The 16,764-nt window shown below is 48.9% G+C and overlaps 1 protein-coding gene across 36 annotated transcripts in view; it reads right to left on the minus strand.

Annotated features, from left to right (window-relative positions):
- Positions 1 to 16,764, minus strand: part of DLG1 (discs large MAGUK scaffold protein 1) — a 428,909-nt gene that overhangs the window by 87,555 nt on the left and 324,590 nt on the right. The gene's annotated exons all lie outside the window — the stretch shown is intronic.

Genomic DNA, 16,764 nt, shown 5'->3' on the forward strand with positions numbered 1-16,764 from the left:
TTGCCCTGGTCTGGCTTCCATTTCAGGTTTTCCACATATTGGCAGCGGATGGCACCCTTCAGGGTCCTCTCCAGAATGGTTCTAGCTCTCAGAGTGATGATAGTGTGATCTGTATTCTTCACCTGTGGCACCAGGACTCCCAGCTCCTGGCATTCCTTGCACCACGTCCAGTGACAGCCGCAACAAGAAAAAGGTCAGGGAAAGTGTGGGACCCTTAATGAATGGGGGAGGAAACCTAGTGACAGATGATGTGGAAAAAGCTAAAGTAGTCAATGCTTTTTTTGCTTGGGACTTCACAGACAAGGTCAGCTCCTACACTGCTGTCCTGGGCAACACAGTATGAGGAGGAGGTGAGCAGCCCTCAGTGGTGAAAGAACAGGCTAAGGACTATTTAGAAAAGCTGGACATGCACAAGTCCATGGGTCCAGATTGAATGCATCTGAGGGTGCTGAGGGAATTGGCTGATGTGATTGCAGAGCTATTGGCCATTATCTTTGAAAATTCATGGCAATCGGGGGAGGTCCTGGATGATTGGAAAAAGACAAATACAGTGCCCATCTTTAAAAAAGGGAAAAAGGAGAACCCAGGGAACTACAGACCAGTCAGCCTCATCTCAGTCCCTGGAAAAATCATTGAGCAGGTCCTCAAGGAAACCATTTTGAAGCACTTGGAGGAGAGGAAGGTGATCAGGAACAGTCAACATGGATTCACCAAGGGCAAGTCATGCCTGACCAACTGGATTGCTTTCTATAATGAGATAACTGGCTCTGTGGATATGGGGAAAGCGGTGGATGTGATATATCTTAACTTTAACAAAGCTTTTGATACGGTCTCCCACAGTATTCTTGCCAGCAAGTTAAAAAAGCATGGATTGGATGAATGGACTAGAAGGTGGATAGAAAGCTGGCTAGATTGTCGGGCTCAATGGGTAGTGATCAATGGCTCAATGTCTAGTTGGCAGCCAATATCAAGCGGCGTGCCCCAGGGGTTGGTCCTGAGGCCGGTTTTGTTCAACATCTTTATCAATGATCTGGATGATGGGATAGATTGCACCCTCAACAAGTTCGCGGATGACACTAAACTGGGGGGAGAGGTAGATATGATGGAGGGTAGCGATAGGGTCCAGAGTGACCTACACAAATTGGAGGATTGGGCCAAAAGAAATCTGATGAGGTTCAACAAGGACAAGTGCAGAGTCCTGCACTTAGGATGGAAGAATCTCATGAACAGCTACAGGCTGGGGACTGACTTGCTAAGCGGCAGTTCTGCAGAAAAGGACCTGGGGATTACAGTGGATGAGAAGTTAGATATGAGTCAACAGTGTGCCCTTGTTGCCAAGAAGGCCAATGGCATTTTGGGCTGTATAAGTAGGGGCATTGCCAGCAGATCGAGGGACGTGATCGTTCCCCTCTATTCGACATTGGTGAGGCCTCATCTGGAGTACTGTGTACAGTTTTGAGCCCCACACTACCAGAAGGATGTAGAAAAATTGGAGAGAGTCCAGCAGAGGGCAACAAAAATGATTAGGGGACTGGAACACATGACTTACAAGGAGAGGCTGAGGGAACTGGGATTGCTTAGTCTCCAGAAGAGAAGAATGAGGAGGGATTTGATAGCTGCTTTCAACTACCTGAAAGGGGGTTCCAAAGAGGATGGATCTAGACTGTTCTCAGTGGTAGCTGATGACAGAACAAGGAGTAATGGTCTTAAGTTGCAGTGGAGGAGGTTTAGGTTGGATAATAGGAAAAACTTTTTCACTAGGAGGGTGGTGAAACACTGGAATGCGTTACCTAGGGAGGTGGTGGAATCTCCTTCCCTCGATATTTTTAAGGTCAGGCTTGACAAAGCCCTGGCTGGGATGATTTAGTTGTGGATTGGTCCTGCTTTGAGCAGGGGGTTGGACTAGATGACCTCCTGAGATCCCTTCCAACCCTCATATTCTATAATTCTATGAACCTGGCTTGTTTAGTCTGCAGAAGAGAAGACTGAGGGGGGATTTGATAGCAGCCTTCAGCTACCTGAAGGGGGGTTCCAAAGAGATTGGAGCTCAGCTGTTCTCAGTGGTGGCAGATGACAGAACAAGGAGTAATGGTCTCAAGTTGCAGTGGGGGAGGTTTAGGTTGGATATTAGGAAAAACTTTTTCACTAGGAGGGTGGTGAAACACTGGAATGCGTTACCTAGGGAGGTGGTGGAATCTCCTTCCTCAGATATTTTTAAGGTCAGGCTTGACAAAGCCCTGGCTGGGATGATTTAGTTGTGGATTGGTCCTGCTTTGAGCAGGGGGTTGGACTGGATGAACACCTGAGGTCTCTTCCAACCCTAATCTTCTACGATACGCTTCTCCAGTTGTCACGTAATGTTGTGGGCATGAGTCCAGAGCGGAGATGTTGGTACGCTTGCCTGTCCTCAAGGAAGATCATGGGTTCACCCTGGATCTGAAATGGCGTCGCCTGTACCGAATCCCTTCTACTGCCATCGATATGCAAGGAGGCACACTTCCTGGCACTGAAGCAGAGTCCCATCCAGCTGGCTGCTGGAGACTCTCGGGGTTGTCTGCCATCAGGACCAGATGGTCCACTACTAGGCAAAGTTCTCCAGCTTTGGTGCACTGGGTGTATGCACACCTGAGTGGACTACATGTCTGCAACCACTGAAATAAGAACTTTAAATGTCAACTACTATTGCATTGTCCAAGCCCCAGGACATTAGACTGAGGTGGAGAAATCCTATGTGTGGAGGAGTGCAAACTTTCAAGCGGCAAGATGTGGTATGTTTCTTTTTTCTATTGTTTTTTCTGTTACCTGGGGTTATGGCCTCTGTCACATGTGTACAGGTCTCTTTCCAAACATATACTGAGCAAGGTTTAAAATGTTTATACAATGACTTACTACTGATTTCAGAGATGGATTGTGGATGTGGAGTGTGCAGAGGAGGAACAGTAGGAATAAATGGTAAATTTTCAGAATGGAGAGGGGTAACTAGTGGTGTTCCCCAAGGGTCAGTCCTAGACCAATCCTATTCAACTTATTCATAAATGATCTGGAGAAAGGGGTAAACAGTGAGGTGGCAAAGTTTGCAGATGATACTAAACTGCTCAAGATAGTTAAGACCAAAGCAGACTGTGAAGAACTTCAAAAAGATCTCATAAAACTAAGTTATTGGGCAACAAAACGGAAAATGAAATTTAACGTGGATAATGTAAAGTAATGCATATTGGAAAAAATAACCCCAACTATACATACAACATGATGGGAGCTAATTTATCTACAACTAATCAAGAAAGATCTCTTGGAGTCATCGTGGCTAGTTCTCTGAAGACATCCACGCAGTGTGCAGTGGCAGTCAAAAAGCAAACAGGATGTTAGGAAACATTAAAAAAGGGACAGAGAATAAGATGGAGAATATTTTATTGCCCTTATATAAATCTATGGTATGCCCACATCTTGAATACTGTACAGATGGAAAGGAGTACTTGTGGCACCTTAGAGACTAACCAATTTATTTGAGCATAAGCTTTACATAAGCTGTAGCTCACGAAAGCTTATGCTCAAATAAATTGGTTAGTCTCTAAGGTGCCACAAGTACTCCTTTTCTTTTTGCGAATACAGACTAACACGGCTGTTACTCTGAAACCTGTGTACAGATGTGATCTCATCTCAAAAGAGATATACTGGCACTAGAAAAGGTTCAGAGAAGGGCAACAAAATGATTAGAGGTTTGGAATGGGTCCCATATGAGGAGAGATTAAAGAGGCTGGGACTTTGCAGCTTGGAAAAGAGGAGACTAAGGGGGGATAGGATAGAGGTCTATAAAATCATGAGTGGTGTGGAGAAAGTGAATAAGGTAAAGGTATTTACTTGTTCCCATAATATAAGAACTTGGGGCCACCAAATGGAATTAATGGGCAGCAGGTTTAAAACAAATAAAAGGAAGTAGTTCTTCACACAGCGCACAATCAACCTGTGGAACTCCTTGCCTGAGGAGGTTGTGAAGGCTAAGACTATAACAGGGTTTAAAAGAGAACTGGATAAATTCATGGAGGTAAGTCCATTAATGGCTATTAGCCAGGATGGGTAAGGAATGGTGTCTTTGTTCGTCAGAGGGTGGAGATGGATGGCAGGAGAGAGATCACTTGATCATTACCTGTTAGTGGCCAATGCCAGGTGCCTCAGAGAGAGTGAACCTGTCGGCAGACAGGATGCTGGGCTGGATGGACCTTTGGTCTGACCCAGTACGGCCATTCTTATGTTCTTAGATGGGGAAATGTAGAGGTACATGGTGAAGGGGTAGTGGACTGTGAGAAACATGGACTGGGGAGAAGAGACAAGTTGCCAATTAATTTATCCTGGAAAGGGGATTCTGACAGTTGGGTGCATCAACCTGGGAGATAATGAGGGATGAAGGACCTGCAAGGGATTGGGAGCATGGAGGGTAGTTCAGATGATGGGGGAGGCATGGAAGGGTATGCAGGGAACTGGGAGCAGGGGGACATGAAGAAGTAGAGATTCTTATTCATACTAAGCCTGGAGAGCTGAAAGTGTTCAGATACAGATAAAAGCTTCCCCCCCCTCTTTTTCCTTCTCCTTTTCTCCAAGTTCCTCAGCCTTTCCTAAAGTCTTACAGTCTTAAATACCCCACTTTAATGGACGTCATTAGATCTGTCAGAACAGGGATCCCTTGCTGTGAATCTTATATGCCAAACAGATTTAAACTTCTGATGTTTATTTGGGCTGAGGGGGCAGGGAGGTAGAGGATAATTCACCATTAAAAATGTTTTAAAAAAGTTGAGAATCCGACCCCACCAATAAAAATATAAAAGTTTATTCAAAAGTCAAAATAAATTATTAGGTGATTATAAAATCACATCTCCAAGAGATCCATTTACAATACTCTCTTACTAGTTATCCATTTTCATTGTTGTGCATATTTTACAAATTTTAGGGGCCACTGTTAGGTTTGCATGGAAGTGTAAATTGGGTTAGGTGATAGCGAGTGGTAAAGGATTATATGGTAAAATGGATCACTTCAGTGTTCTTTTCCAGATATTCTAAAGTTTGTTTTTCGTTCTAAGGTGTATAATTTTTGTAAAGTCAGTCATATTGGTTGAGAGCTTTTACTGTACTTCTCTGAAACCTACTTTCGCTATTAACTATTTTTTTACAACCTTTTTTGTTTGCAAATTTTAGTTTAGTGTCAGGAAGGTTTTTAATGTGGGTACTGCTTAGGGAGGTATATTTTCATAACAATAAATAATTCCTACTTTAATATTCTGAGAGAATATTTGCTAATTAAGGACTAGTATATATGAATACAACCTTTAACCTACACAGTATCTAGATACCACAGGAGGTATTTTATAACTACCCAAACAAAATTACTTTTAAAAATATTTGTGGATCAGTTCAAAAACAAGTTTTACTGTAATTTTCTAGGAGCAATTAATTTCTTTGCATGGATACTTAGTGTTTCTATATTAACACATCAAATGAACATAAGAGACAACTATAGATTCCACATACACAGGAGACTTGTTAGCATGCATGAAAGCTGCAAACTGCACCTACTGAGGTTACAATGAGTGATTAGAAAGGCTGAGCCACTAGGTTCGGAACAGATTATGAGAATGACATTTTCATCTTCTCAGGAAGTGTTTCCAAGCACCTTTCAGTTTCAAACTGAGAAGAGATACCTGTAGACTGCTAAAATGAACAATACCATCTGTGACACCTTTATGTTTACTACACTTTTTCATAACTGCGTTTATACTTTGTTAAAGGCCAAAATGTATTTAAAAATAAGGAGACTAACAAATTAAAAAAATAGTGTAGAAAATGACATTTGAAAAGGTTAAAACATAGTAAGCCTTCTTATACCTTTGTCTGGGAGGACTATTTTTAACAGAACCCTCTCTCTATTCTTGAAGTACCTTTCAAATCTGTCTCACTAATTGACTAATCTGGATTACTCAAAAATTAACAGAACCAGGTATAATAAACAGGAAAATAATGGGAAACTGCGAATTGCGTACCTAAGAGCTGTGTAAACTGCAACATTTTAGAGAATGTGTTTCAGTTAGTGAACACGTCAGTCTTTCCATCTAGTTTTAATTGTTAAGAATTAACAGTTTCATAACCTAAAGTGAGTGAAGTTAAATCATTTGATGTACAACAAATACTTGGATCTTCTTAATTTTGCTAAAGTGCTATTGGCTTTGTGCTGCTTTGATTAGCGTCTTAAGGAGTGTACACAAGATATTTCACAGCATCTGCATATGAAACAACTCTAGGAAATTCACATATGAATTAAATACCAATTTCCAGAGAACAGGGTTCAGTTGTTTCATTTAACTACGTACATAAGACAATGCCGGGACCAAATTTCAAAGGCAATAGTATTTTTTTTTTTTAAACGAGCACGCGCGCGTACACATGAATTCGGTAAAATCCGACAGAATCGAGCTAATGCCCAATAAAATATAATACCCAATAATAATAACCCGTCCACTTCATGAAGCATTTGGCAAGGTAAGGTAGGCATGAAACATATGAAGTCAATTATTTTAAAATGATCATAAGATATAGCACAGATTGAGCAGATGTGCATCTTCTCTCAAACGTTGCTCGCTACAATGCAGACTTTAGGATACAGATACCCTTCTGGCTGGTGCCTGGTGTCTGGCTATGTGACAATTTTATCTAATTCTGCAGGAAAAAAAAAACAGAGTATCTGTCTTCATCAGCAACATTGTGAATTGAATCAGTCAGTGATTTTGACTAAACACTTAAACTGGACTCCGAATACATTCTGCATTGAATACAGAGAGAGAAAAAATCCAAAAGAGAAATGTTGTCCAGCTATGTGAACAAAGCAATTTTAAATGCAGTTTTACAACACAACACCTTCCAATCTCCTCTCTAGCACTTTGATCCATCTTCTCTTAATCACACACTGATCCATCAAGCACCTAAGAATGTTCAACTAATCAGATCACTTAACAGTCTTATTTTCTCTTTTAGAAATGAGGTCGACCTGTTCAGTAGAACTGCAAACAGAAAAAAACTTTGACATGAACACTACGTAATAGGTACCTGATGACAGCTCTTTCACCATTGGAGTATTACGACATTCTTACTTTGGCCAGTAACTCTGCTTAGACTTGGGGCCTTTGGGCCTTATCCAAAAAGCACATGCAATAACTCACTAATCGTAATAGCTATATTATGCACATGTATTTAGTACAGAGGTGGGCAAACTACGGCCCATGGGGCCGTCCTGCCCGACCCTTGAGCTCCTGGCCGGGGAGGCTAGCCCCCGGCCCCTCCCCCGCTGTTCCCCCTCCCCTGCAGCCTCAGCGCACTGCGCTGCCAGCGCTCTGGCCCACCACTCCTGCCGGACAGTGTGGCGACATGGCTGGCTCCGGCATGATAAGGGGGCGGGGAGCAAGGGGTCCCGGAGGGCAGTCAGGGGACAGGGAGCAGTTGGATGGGGTGGAGGTTCTGGGGTGGGCAGTCAGGGAATGGGGAATAGGGGGGGCTGGATAGGTGTGGGAGTCCTGGGGGGCCTGTTGGGGGCGGGGTTGTGGATAGGGGTCAGGGCAGTCAGGGGACAGGGAGTGGGTGGGGGGGTTGGATGGAGCAGATGTTCTTGGGGGGCGGTCAGGGAACGGGGGTGTTGGATAAGCGTGGGAGTCCGAGGGGGCCTGTCAGGGGGCGGGGGTGTGGAGAGGGGGCGGAGCAGTCAGGGAACAGGGAGAAGGGGCAGTTGGTTAGGGGGTGGGGTCCCGAGAGGGGGCGGTCAGGGGACAAGTAACGGGGGGGGAGCTGGATGGGTCGGGGGTTCTGGGGGGGGCAGTCAGGGGGCGGGAAGTGGGAGGGGGTGGATAGGGGGTGGCAGCCAGGCTGTTTGGGGAGACACAGCCTTCCCTACCTGGCCCTCCATATAGTTTTGCAACCCTGACATGGCCCTCAGGCCAAAAAGTTTGCCCAACCCTGATTTAGTAGGAACAGTAGCAACAACTCTAGTTAATATGTGGTCTCTGCATTTCCATCTTCATCCCGTTTTTAGTTACTCAGAACTTTCATCTATCTGGCTTAATTTTCAGGGCTTAGTCCTTGCATGAAGGTGAGTTTTTGGAACATTTCAGCCAAAATGGTCCAGTAGAATGAAGAAGCCAATTTTGTCCATTGAAATAATTCTTGTAGCATTTTCAGGAACAGCAGTACTCCTGAAGCGGCTGGGTACAGAAAGTGGGGAAAGAGGCCTCAGTGAGAAGGTGCTTTTGAGCATTCATGTGAAAACTGGTATTGCTTTAACAGAGTAATCTTACTTTTGCATGCGGGTGTGACTAAATCACATGTATATTGCAAGGCGGGACCATGTCCTACTTTTTTGCAGGTTTTAGTATCAGACAATAATAGGATGGTGTGTGGCCTTCCCGGAGCCAACAGAAGAGATGTCACACTAAGACTAGACAGCTTGTGAAGTGGATGGGGAATGATCCATTGATGACGGTTAAGGCTGTGAGTTTGTCACGGAAGTCACAGATTCAGTGACTTTCTGTGACCTCCGTGACTTCTGCAGAGGCTTGTGCGCCTGGCCCGGGCCAGCTCAGGAAGCCCCTGCGCTAGTCGCACTGGCCGCTGCTGGGGCAGTCTCGGGCCACTGCCCACACCCCAGCAGCAGCAGAGTTTGGGTGTGGGAGGGGGCAGGGGGTTGGGGCACGGGACAGGGTGAGGCAGGCTCTGGGCAGTGCTTATCTGGGGGCTCTCCAGAAGCGCGGAGGCGTGGCCAGGCAGCTCTGCGCACTGCCTCCGCCTACAGGCATCGCCCCCGCAGCTCCTGTGGTTCCCAGCCAATGGGAACTGCAAAAGCTGTTGCTCTGGGCGTGCCTCCGCCTAGGAGATGAGCGAGGGGGATGTCACCACTTTCTGAGAGACACGGAGTCAGGTAGGGAGCCTGCTGGCCCTGCCAACCCCCCGCCTCTCCCCCAGCACCAGTAGGGGTCCCAGGCCTTGTGCTGCTGCCCCCCGAACCTCTGCAGCTCTTCCCCCCCCCCCCGAGCACCTGTGGTGACCCCGGGCTGCCCCCGCCCCCCAATTTATTCAGGGATATATAGTAGAGGTCATGGACAGGTCACGGGCTGTGAATTTTTGTTTACTGCCCATGACCTGTCCGTGACTTTTACTAAAAATACCCGTGACTAAAACGTAGCCTTAGTGATGATTCATATCAGCACTAATGACACTGCATCGCAGAATATCTCACAAATAATAGATGACTTCAGGGACTTGGAAGTGAGCTGAACAAGAAAAATGTCCAACCAATCTTCTTTGAGAGCCTTCCTGTTCCACAAGTGAAGGAAGACAAAAAGCAGAAGATTCTGGAAGTGAATCTCTGGCTAGGTAAGTGGTATAGGGTTTTGGCTTTGTAGAACATTGCTCCACCTTTTATAGGGTAAGGGGTCTGTATAGTTTGGATGGCCTCCACAGTGCTCCACCTCAGCAGAAGAGGAACTGATCTCAGGAGAGGTTGGCTAGAAGAGTCAGGAGGGTGTGAAACTAATAATAAAACAGGAGGGTAAAAACAGGGAAGATATGAACACTCATTTCGTACAGAATCAAGAACAAAATTCGCCAAGGAACCAAAGGACATGAAGAGAAGAAACTCTTGAGTTGCTTATACACTAGTGCTAAGAGCCTAGGAAGCAAACAAGAGGATCTGGAATTGCCTTTATGAGCATAAATTTGATCTAGTTGGCCTCACTGAAATGTGGTGGGATGATGCACAATTGGAATGTTAAAATCAGTGGTTATAACCTATCTTTAGGAAGGATGTAGTGGGAATGGCGCTCTATATCAAAAATAGCATTAAGAGTTTCTGCATCACTGATAGAAGAAAATCTTCTTGAATGCTTATAGATCATTGTTCTAACAGATAAAGCACAAGTAGGGGTTTTAGCTGGTGTCTGCTACAGACCACCAAATCAACCTAGGGACCAGGATGACCATCTCTTTATGTACCTACGTATGATGTGTAGGAAAGATAGCTGTGTGATCATGGGGGGACTTCACAGGGATTAATGCCCGTAGCGACCACTTGATCTAGTTTGACCTGTATATCACAGGCCACCAACACGACCCAACACCGCACAGTAAACCTAACAACAATGGAAATGAGACAAAAGTAAATGAGACCCACAGGAGACTATATTGTCATGTACCACAGGCAGAGACTAGGAGGGACAGAGGTGTACCAGTACTTGAGGCATCTGCACTGGCAAAGAAATGATTACATGAGTTATACCCAGATAATCCTGGCAAGTGACCAACCCTCACACTTCAATTTGAGTGACATGCTGGAGGTCCAGACCTCAGTGGGGACGGGGGACTCAGGGCTCTGTGCCGGGGCTCAGGCATAGGTGTAGTTTGACTTCTATTTTGGGTGGGCAGGAGCCAGCGGGGCTTGAGCCAGCTCCACACGGCGGGGTCTGGGGAGGGAGCGCCACCTCCACCTCCTGACTCACCTCAGCAGGCCACCCACCTGTCTGGGTTGGGGTGGGGGCACAATAAAAAATTATAACTCAAAGGTGGGGGCTCAGCTAAAGAAGTCTGAAAACAGCTCAGGGTGAGGGTTAGCTAGGGGCTGTGTGCGGGCAGAGGAGCAGCTCAGGATGCAGGGAGGGGGTTGCTAGGGGCTGTGTGCGGGCAGGGGAGTAGCTCAAGGTGCAGAGAGAGAGATACTGTGGGCTGTGTGCAGGCACAGGGATAGCTCAGGGAGCAGTAAGAGGGGTTGCTAGGGGCTGTGTGCGGGCAGAGGGGTAGCTCAGGTTGCATGGAGAAGGATAGCTAGGGGCTGTGTGCAGGCACAGGGGTAGCTCAGTGTGCAGGGAGGGCTCACCTGCAGTTCCTGTTACAGAGACAGCCACAGAGCCGGGTCCCCCTGTCCAGGAAGCTCTTATTGGCTGTGTGAGCAAAAGGGGCTGCTTCAACCCCCTGCATCAGCAGGAGACGAGGGAACACGGTAGCTGCCTGCTCCATGGCACCAGCCAGAGCAGCAGCTGCCCGCACTGCCCGGCTCTGGATTCCAACCTGGCCAGGGGGTGGGAAGAGAAAGAGATGGGGGGGATGAGTGGAGCTGCCCCAGGACTGCCTGGCTCCTGCACTATAGTTTCGGGGAGGGGGGGCAACACCCACATGGCCCCCCCAACTCTTCCTATGGGCTCAGGGCTTCTGCCCCCTGGGGAGCACCAGAGCTCGGAGCTCCAGAATTCAGCCCTGCTGCTCTTGGCTTCAGCCTCATGGGAGGTGCTGGGGCTCAGGCTCTGGGTTTTAGCTGCGGGGCACCGTGGCCCCCCTGCTGAGAACCACTGTTTTAGAGCACTTAAAACAGTCTCCTTTTAAACAGAAAGTGACACTCAACCTTTATAGTAGAAGTGGCACTCTAGTGTAACAAAGGTGGTTTTGCAACTAGGAAAGCGTCTTGGGCTCTATTACTTTCCTTGATGACTTTCAGCCACTCTCAATACTGCACTGAATAACTGTAATGTTTGTTAAAAATTAATTTTGACAGTGAGGGAAACTGCACACTGACTCCACAGAGACAAATTAAGGCATGCTTGTTAGAAATAGTAGTGCGTGCTTGCCACATGCACTAGTGCTGGAAGTTTTCCCCCTAGCAGTACCCCTCGTGACCGCTGGAGTGGCTCCTGCCTGGCACGGTATAAGGGGAGCTGTGCGCTCCCCCAACCCTCAGTTCCTTTTTGCCAGACAACTCTGACAGAGAGGAAGGAGGGCAGGATGTGGAATAGACATGAGCAACACATCTTGAAGAACACCAGTTACGGAAAAGGTAACTGTCTTTTCTTCTTTGAGTGATTGCTCATGTGTATTCCACAATAGGTGATTCCAAGCTATATCTGTTGGAGGTGGGTAGGAGTTCACAAGTTCCCAGGACGGAGGACAGCCCTGCCGAACTCGGCATCATCCCTGGTTTGGGAAATGATCACATAGTGCGAGGTGAACGTGTGAACTAAAGACCAAGTGGCGGCCCTACAGATATCCTGGATGGGGACGTTGGCCACGAAGGCAGCCGACGAGGCCTGCGCCAGAGTTGAGTGTGCCCTCACAATGGGTGGCGGGGGGACACCTGCCAGCTCATAACAGGAACGGATGCACGAAGTGATCCGATTGGAAAGCTGCTGAGTGGAAATTGGCTGGCCCCTCACGCGCTCAGCTGAGGCGACGAACAGTTGCGAGGACTTTCTGAATGGCTTGGCCCGCTCGAAAGCCAGAGCCCACCACACATCAAGCATGTGGAGACGGCACTCTTCACTGGACGCGTGAGGCTTGGGGCAGAGGACTGGTAGAAAAATGTCCTGACCCATGTGGTAGGCGGTGACCACCTTCGGGAGGAACGCGGGGTGTGGGCGGAGCTGGATCTTGTCCTTATGAAAGACCATGTATGGCGGCTCGGTGGTCAGGGCCCTGAGCTCCGAGACTCGCCTGGCTGACGTGATTGCAACCAGGAAGGCCACCTTTCATGAGAGGTGAAACCAGGAGCACCTGGCCAGTGGTTCAAACGGGGGCCCCATGAGAGGAGTCAACACCAGGTTTAGGTCCCACTGTGGGACCGGTGGTCTAGAATACGGAAAAAGACAGTCCAAACCCTTAAGGAACCAGCCAGTCATAGCATGGGAAAGTACCGTGTGCTCTTGCACCGGCGGATGGAAGGCCGAGATGGCTGCCAGGTGCACCTTGACTGATGAGGGCGCCAGGCCCTGAGCCCTCAGATGGAGGAAGTAATCAAGGATAAGCTGGATCAGGGTGGCCACTGGGAAGGCACCCTGGTCCGCCGCCCACCTAGAGAAATGGGACCACTTTGCCAAATAAGCGCGGCGACACGCTGAACCTGTTCTGAGCACATCCTTTCCTCTCCGCCTAACCACTGAGCAGCCACGCTGTGAGCTGAAGCGCTGCTAGGTTGGGATGGAGGTGGCGGCCCTGGAGCAGAACCGGGGGCATTGCTGGTTTTGCTGAACCATGAATAGGTCCACCTGGGGAGTTCCCCACCTTCAGAAGAGCCAGTGGGCCACTTCTGGGTGGAGGGACCACTCGTGTTGCAAGGAAAAGTCCCTGCTCAAGCGATCTGCCCTCTTGTTCCGGGAGCCCGGCAGGTGGAAGGCCTTCAAGTGGATGTCATGGGCAATACAGAAGTCCCACAGCCTGAGGGTTTCATGGCAGAGGGCGGAGGATTGGGCCCCGCCTTGCCTCTTGATATAGAACATCGAGGCCGCGTTGTCCGTGAGGACCCTGACTACCTTGCCCTCCAGGTGCGAGCAGAAGGCCATGCACGCCAGCCACACTGCCCTGAGCTCCTTGACGTTTATATGTAGGATCAGGTCTTGAGCCGACCACAGGCCTTGGGTCTGAAAGTTCCCCACATGGGCCCCCCAACCCAGGTCTGACGCATCGGACACCAGCTCCAACGACGGGGCCCTGTCCCTGAACCAGACCCCTTGAAGTCCTAGGAGCTGGCCTACCTCCTGCTCGAGCAGAGCTTCATGTGACGGGTCCCCCAAGAGGAACGGGGGTGGGGGGGTGGTTGGGCGGGGTGGAAGTAAACTGGAGGGTGTAACCCCAGGAGATGGTGTTGAGGACCCATCGGTCCGAGGTTAGCTGCGACCATTCCGGGAGGAAAATACGCAACCGGTTGGAGAAGGGTAGCTTTATTGGATCCCCGGTGAGGACGGGCGAGGTGCCCCCAAACACCTCATCAAAAACGCCTTTCCCCCGCCTGCTTGCTCTTGGGAGGACCCAGGCTGGGGGGGCAGGCCGAGACCGCCTCTGAGGGCGTCTCTTATAGTCCCGCAGCTTCTTATGGACTGCCTCATACTTCGGGAGAGCAGCCTGGGCGGGAGTCTGCTGCAACTTGAACTTAGGTTTTGCTGGAGCCAGGACATAGAGGCCCTGAGTCTGTAGGGTCGTGCGGGAGTCTTTCATGCCATGCAGCCTTGTATCTGTTTCCTCCGCAAACAGAGCTTTCCCGTCAAACAGGAGATCCTGCATGGAACACTGCGCCTTGCTGGACAGCCCAGAGAGCAGGAGCCATGACGCCCGTCTCATGGACACCGCGGAGGCCATTGATCGTGCGGCCATGTCCGCAGCATCAGAGGCTGCCTGCAGGGACGCCCTAGCTGCTGCCCTTTCCTCCACTAGCGCTTTGAACTCCTTCCTATTGCGCTCCTGGAGGGAGTCCTCAAACTTGGGCAGGGAGCCCCACAGAATGAATTCGTACCTGCCCAGGAGAGTCTGATGGTTTGCCACTTGTAACTGGGAGCTCGAAGACGAATAAATTTTCCTTCCGAAAGAGTCCAGTCTCCGAGAGTCTTTGTTCTTTGGGGTCAGGGCTGGCTGACCCTGCCATTCCCTGTGGGTGGGTATACAAGTACTCATGCCCTTCAGTGGGTACAAAGTACTTGCGTTCCACCTTTTTAGAGATGGGGGCCAACGAGGCCGGTGTTTGTGTCTATTACGACACAGAATACAAAGTGTACAGTGCTTACTTTATATTATTATTCTGATTACAAATATTTGCACTGTAAAAACAATAAACAAAAGAAATACTATTTTTCAATTCACCTCATACAAGTACTGTAGTGCTATCTCTTTACTGTGAAAGTGTAACTTACAAATGTAGATATTTTTGTTTGTTACATAACTGCACTCAAAAACAAAACAATGTAAAAATTTATCCTTCCCCCAAAGCATTAGTGGGTACCTACAGAAGTGGGGTAAGCCTATTCACCTATAGAGATTGCACTAAAATGGGGGGTGATGCTGATTAACTGGAATAGGGCGAATTGCTGGATAGATTAAAATGGCAGCCCAGAATGAAAGCAGTGGATGGAAACCTTACAATCTCCTTAGGCCAGCTGAATGCACACAGTCAGTGCCTCAGATAAAGGTGGCATTTAGACTCCCCACTCCTTTGCAACAAAGTTGAAATATTCAACTTTAAATTGAGCCAGTTGACTCAATGGGGATCAAAGTATGAAACTAAAACAGACTATATATTACTCCAGGGAGAATTTTGCGCCACTGCGTGCACAGAGAATTCTTGTTTCCTGCAGATTTTTTTTCCCCTCCACAGAAAATACATTCTGCTGCAGAAGCTCCAGGGGCTGCTGTGGTTACAGAATAGAGGAAGCTGGCTCACTGCTCACCAGCTATAGCAGTCAGCAGCCGATAGGAAGAGAGTAGCGTCTGCATTCCTCACAGCACCCCGCCTGCAGGGCCAGGTGAGGAGGCACGGGGGTGTGGGGACAGACAGAGCAGGGCACACAGGGCTGTGCGGGGGGTGTCACATAGACTGGGGTTCAGAAGGGCTAGTTGGGGGGTACAGACTGGAGTGGAGGGTGAATGGGAGTGGGTTGCAGGGACTAGGGTTGCCAGGTGTCTTGTTTTCCACTGAAACATCTGGTTGAAAAGGGAAACTGGCAGCATCCGGTCAGCACAGCTAACCAGACACTAAAAGTCTGGTTACCTGCAGTAACCGGCCTCCACCACCAGCATGATGGAGAGCAGCAGCTGCTACTGAACCCTGGAGGAGCAGCTCTGCTTAGCAAGTGCTGCTCTTCCCTTCCCTCAGCCTCATGGAGAGAACGGGCTGGCTCCCGGACTTGGCTTCAAAGTAGGTACCGGCAACATCCAGGGTGTGTGTGTGTGTGTGTGTGTCTGTGTCCCCGTACTGTCTGCCCCCACACCCCAGTCCCTCGCTCTGGAGACTCCCCTGCCCCGCTGTGCCCTGATTTCCCCTTCCCAGCCCCTCACTCCAGGGTCTGAGCCTGCTCCTGTGCCCCCATTTCCCCACCCCAGCCCCTCGCTCCTGGGACAGACCCCCCCCCCATGCTGCTGTGCTCTGACCCCTTGCTCCAGGGACTGACCCTCCTGCCCCATGCTCCAGGGACTGCACCCCCCACTCCACTGTGCCCTGATTTTCCCACCTCAGCCCCTTACACTGGAGACTGACCCCTGCCATGCCCCGCTTGGGCAGGCTCCACATCAGCCCCTTCCACCCTGGCTCTGCAGGTGGTGGGTGAGTCCCAGAGAATGGAGGAATGAGTGACGGAGGCACGGGTAGGGGTTGGGTGGACCAGATGAGGCAGGACCTCAGAGGAAGAGGGCGGGGTCTCTGGGGAAGGGATGGGGTAGGGGTGTTCAGTTTTCAGGGATTAGAAAGTTGGCAACCCTAGCAGGGACACACAGGTACAGGGGGGTGGCTGAGTGGGGGTGCAGTGACACATGACGATGGAGTGGCTGGATGGGGATGGGGATGGATGTGCCTGACTGATTGGGAGAGGCTAGGGGTCAGCCAGGTCTGCATGGAGGAGGATCTCCAACTGCTTAACAATCTCTCGCACACCCCTCCACCTCTTCAAAAACCTGTTCCATACTTCTCCCTGCCCACACCCAACAACCCTCCAGGTTCACTCCCAGGCTCCTTCCCAGCAATTTCTTCCCTGTCCCTCAGCTCCTCCATTACCCGACTCCCGTATTTCCCGCACCCCTCAGAAGCAGTGCAAAGGTTTAATCAAACCTTTGCACTGCTTCTGAGGGGTGCGGGAAATACGTTTCTGTATTGTAATTTAAATGAATTATTACTCAAAGTTCTGCATTAATATGAAGAGTAAGGAATCTATTAGTGAAAAAACATTTTTGAATCTTTTTTAGTTGTCTGTAGTGTTACAATCATTCTTGTTGAACTGG

Source organism: Natator depressus, chromosome 9 (assembly GCF_965152275.1).
Source record: "Natator depressus isolate rNatDep1 chromosome 9, rNatDep2.hap1, whole genome shotgun sequence".
In the NCBI taxonomy this organism is placed as follows: Eukaryota; Metazoa; Chordata; order Testudines; family Cheloniidae; genus Natator; species Natator depressus.